The sequence below is a fragment of the Anopheles moucheti genome (assembly GCF_943734755.1).
Source record: "Anopheles moucheti chromosome X unlocalized genomic scaffold, idAnoMoucSN_F20_07 X_unloc_3, whole genome shotgun sequence".
Classification (NCBI taxonomy): domain Eukaryota; kingdom Metazoa; phylum Arthropoda; class Insecta; order Diptera; family Culicidae; genus Anopheles; species Anopheles moucheti.
This window is the reverse complement of record NW_026453537.1, coordinates 10,001-15,000: the sequence shown is the minus strand read 5'-3', so window position 1 is coordinate 15,000 and position 5,000 is coordinate 10,001.

Below are 5,000 nucleotides of genomic sequence, written 5' to 3'. Positions count from 1 at the left end.
GCTTAAAGAGCGGATTGCTGGCCATGTCTACTAGTCGACTCCTGCGTTCGAGGTCGGGATCAACCGACACCAGACCTCCGGTGGGTACGAAACCGTTGGTCATGCTGACCAAGCTGGCGGAAGGGAAGACCACAGCCACGAGTGGTGCTGCTCGTGCAAGTAGTGCCGGCACGGTCCCAGCAGCAGCGACGGTAGTGCAGACGGAGCGGCTGATTGAGCGTTTGGAGGACCAATTGGCCCTCCTTAGAGTCCAGCTAGCGGAGCAAGCGGAGCAGTTCCGCAAGGATTTAGCGGCGCTGCAGGAGAGCCATCGGCAGGAGGTGCTCTATTTGCGGGAGGAGAACCGCAAGGAGCGGGAGATGGTCTCTGGGCTACTGGCGCAGTTAGTAACTGCCCAATCGCAGCAACAACAGCAGCAGCAGCAGCAGCAGCAGCAACAGCTGCCACAACTACGAGCGGGTGCGGCGACGGCTACGGTGGTGCCGTCTCCGGACCAGGAAGGCGGCTCCTGGGCCGAGGTGGTGCGCCGTAAGCCGCCACGCCAACAGTCGGCTCAGCAGCAACAGCAGCAGTGGCCGCAGCAACGTCCGCAGCAACAGCAGCATCGTCCGCAGCAGACGAACGGACAGCGCGTGGCCGGACAGAACCAGCAACAGTGGCAGTTGAAGGGCCAGCTGTTGCACAAGCAGAGCCAGCAGCAGCCACGTAATATGCCAGCAGTGGCAAAGAAGTCACGCAAGCGGCCTGACTCAATAGAGGTGACGCCAGCGGAGGGTGTCAGCTACCTGGATATGTACAAGGTCATCCGTACAAGCGCCCAGCTCGACGGCCTACAGGACAAAATTGGCGTCGGAAAGCGGACGCCGAAGGACACTTTGCGGCTTCCGCTCAGCCGGGACGTCGATAGCGCGGAATTATGCCAACGCATCCGCGTGGCCATCGGGGACAAGGGAGCGGCGATCGTCCGCACTGAGATGGCCCAGGTCCTGGTCACTAACATAGACTCCCTGGCGAATGAGGACCAGCTGCGTCAGGCAATGCTGACGGCGCTGGGGAAGGAGCACGTTGAGGCCGCCATCGATATGTGGGCGCGACGGGATGGCACGAACCGTGCCCGCGTCACCATGCCACGGTCGGACGCGGAGCATCTGGCCGGGAAGCGCCTGCTCCTAGGTTACACCTCGTGCTGGGTGTGGGAGGTCCCGAAAGCGTCGCTGGCGGAGAAGCGGTGCTTCCGGTGCCTGGAGCGTGGCCACTTCGCCGGGCAGTGCTCGGGCGAGGACCGCAGCAAGATATGCATCCGGTGTGGCGCGGAAGGCCACAAGGCGGCTACTTGTATCGGCCAAGTCCGATGTCTAAAGTGTGGCGGCCCGCACCCGATTGCCTCCGCCCTGTGCAAAAATACGGTCCGACGATGATTGAGGTGCTCCAAATCAACATCGGCAAGAGCAGGAGCGCCCAAGATCTTGCGCTCCAGCGTATGAGGGAGGAAGGAGCAGACGTTATGCTCGTGACGGAGCTATACGCAGTGCCGGCCAACAACGGCAATTGGGCGTCTGATGAGCAACTCAAGGCCGCGATTGTCACCAGCGGCCAACGGTTCCCCATCCAGCGGGTGAGGAGTGTACAGCATCCAGGCATAGTGGCAGCAGATGTAGCAGGTATAGTCTTTATCTGCTGCTACATTCCGCCATCTGTCGGGCTCCCGGACTTCGAGCGGCAGATGGACCGGCTGGAGGTTCTGGCGAGAGGTCACCCCCACGTCGTCCTGGCCGGTGACTTCAACGCGTGGCACGGGGCCTGGGGGAGCGAGCGTGCCAACCTTAAGGGTGAGGCGCTCCTCCAGACGGCAACGAGCATCGGGTTGGAGGTGCTCAACCGCGGAACGGAGCCGACTTTCCTGGGAAACGGTGTGGCCCGGCCCAGCAGGGTGGACGTCGCCTTCGCGAGTCCATCGCTCTGCCGACCGGATGGAGTAGCGGAGGTCATCAGCTCCTGGAGGACGCTAGACCGCTACTCTTATAGCGACCACCGCTATATCCGGTTTGCGGTCGGGCAACAGCCTCGTGCTGGCCAGCGGCCCGGACGGGGCATCCAGCGGCTGGAAGGCGTCGGAGTACGGGAGGCGGGTGTTCGCTGGCGAACTCGCCAGTTTTGCCCCCGTACTTTCGAAATGGCACTCGAGGCGACCCGTTTTGCCGATCGGGTGACCGATGCGGCAAGCCTGGGGATGGTGCTCGCAGAGGCCTGCGATGCCACCATGGCAAGGATCGGCCACTCTCAGCAGAGAAAGAGCGCGAATGTGTACTGGTGGACTCCGGCCATTGAGGAGCTGACCGAGCGCTGCCGGTTGGCCCGGGAAAGGCAGAGCACGGCCTTGGACGAGACATCTGTCGAGTTGGCATCGCAGGAGCACCAGGAGGCGCGTGCTGCCTTAAGGACGGCAATTAAGGTCAGCAAAGCGCAGCAATTCGACGAGTGGCTGCAGGCCCTAGCCGCGGACGAGACGGGACAGTGGTTCCGGCAGGTCCTTCTGCGGTTTCGGGGCAGCTGGACGGCGCGTGAACGCGACCCAGCGGTGCTGCAGCGGATCGTCGAGGAGCTGTTTCCGGAGCATCCCCCGGTCGAGTGGCCGGACGTCGCGCCTTCGGAAGGGGACACTCCGGTCCGTCCGATCAGCTGCGCGGAGCTCCAGGCGATAGCGAGCGAGCTGCATCCGCGGAAAGCGCCTGGCCTGGATGGAGTGCCAAATGCTGCGGTGACGGTTGCCATCCGCAAGCATCCAGAGTCCTTCGTCGGGGTCTTCCAGAGCTGCCTGGACACGGGCGTCATTCCACGCGAGTGGAAGAGGCAAAAGCTGGTGCTGTTGCCTAAACCAGGTAAGCCACCGGGCGAAGCGTCGTCCTGTCGCCCGATCTGCCTGATCGACAACCCAGCAAAGGTGTTCGAGCGGACGGCACTCGACAGGCTTAATGAGCACCTCGAGGATCCGGAGTCGCCTCAGCTAGCGGAGAACCAGTTCGGATTCCGGAGACAGCGAAGCACCCTGCAGGCGATCCAGCTGGTGGTGGAGGCAGGCGAGCGCGCGATGTCCTTCGGCAGGACGAACCAGCGGGACAGGCGCTGCCTGCTGGTTGTGGCGTTGGATGTTAAGAACGCCTTCAACACTGCCAGCTGGCAGGCGATTGCGATGGCCCTGCGCGAGAAAGGGGTCCCAGCGCAGCTGCAACTCCTTCTCCGCGACTACTTTACCGACAGGGAGCTGGTGTACGACACCCATGACGGCCCGGTGTCACGTCGGGTAACGGCAGGCGTTCCACAGGGGTCAATCCTTGGCCCGACTCTGTGGAACGTCATGTACGACGGCGTTCTGCGAATCCAGCTCCCTGAAGGGGCCACCATCGTCGGTTTTGCTGACGACATCGCCATCCTGGCCGAGGGCCGCACACCGGAGGAGTCGGCGACGGTTGCCGAGACAGCGATTGAGGCGGTGATGGGGTGGCTTGAGGCACGTCATCTCAGTCTCGCCCCCCACAAGACCGAGGCGGTGCTCATTTCGAGTCTGAGACGAGGACGGCTGGAGGTTCCGGTACGCGTCGGTGAAGTGACCTGCACCACTGGGAGATCGATGCGCTATCTGGGGGTCCAGCTTCATGAGAAGCTATCGTGGAAACCGCACGTGGAAGCGGCCGCGGACAAGGCCCTCCGTGCGGTGGCGGTTGTCACCTCGGTGATGCGAAACCACAGCGGCCCGCAGGTGGCCAAGCGGCGATTGCTGGCAGGAGTTGCGGAGTCTGTCATTCGGTACGCCTCGCCCATCTGGGCTAAGGCGACCGATATGCAGTGGTGCCGCAGACGACTGGCCCAGGTGCAGAAGCCGCTGGCACGCGGGGTGTCGAGCTCGTTTCGCTCGGTGTCCTATGAGGTGTCGGTGGTGATGGCCGGTCTTGTACCCTACCGTCTAATTATCCAAGAGGACGCAAGGTGCCACAGCAGGCTGTCGGCTGAACCTGGCATCAGCAGGAAGGAGGCTCGAGCAATGGAGCGAGCGGCCACGATGATAGAGTGGCAGAACGCGTGGGACCGTGCGGCGGCAACACCATCGGCCAGCCGCTATCAGACGTGGGCACACAGCCTGATTCCCGACCTGCACCGGTGGACGGGACGTAAGCACGGGAAGGTGGACTTCCACCTTTCGCAGGTGCTCTCCGGACATGGATTTTTCCGAGAGTACCTGCATGTCTGCGGCTTCGCTTCGTCCCCGGAGTGTCCACGGTGCGTAGGGTCGGTGGAGTCGGTGGCCCACGTCTTGTTCGAGTGCCCCGTGTTCGAGGAGATCCGACGTGAGCTGTTGGGCTGGGGGACATCCGAATCGGTCCAGCTCAGCAACATGGCCGAGAAGCTGCTGGAGAGTGCGGAGTGGTGGGACCGCATTCAAAGGGCAGCGAAAAACATCACCACCGTGCTGCAACAGCTGTGGCGCGATGAGGAGGCCCTCGCCAGCGGTCGAGCGGAAGCGGCTTTCGCCGAGGACGAGGAAGTGGTCCTCGAAAGTGTGGCCGCACTCTTCGGCGAGGAAGTGGAAGACGTCTTCGTAGAAGACATCACGAGACGGGTAAATGAAACGCGAGCAGCGCGTCAACGGTCTGCCCGCAACAGACGGCTTCGCGGCAGGGCGGAGGATCGGGCGCGTGTGCGACTGGCTGCGGACGTCGCAGCAGCACTGGCCGCTCGGGATGACGAGGTACTGCGGGCGGCAGTAGAGGCGGAGCGAGCAGGCCTAGCTCCTCCTCCAATTCCCCGAAGAAGTAGGGGAGAACCACCTTCCCCTGAGACGATCAGAGTTCGCCATGAGAGGCGACTGTTTATGCAGCGAGTGTGGAGAGCGCGGGTCCAACGGGAGGGCCCTTCGACAACGCGCCGTCGTCGGACCGCGCCTACGGAGGCGGATCTAATCCGGTCTCGGCGGAATAGACGAGAGAATGAAAGAAGACGTCGAG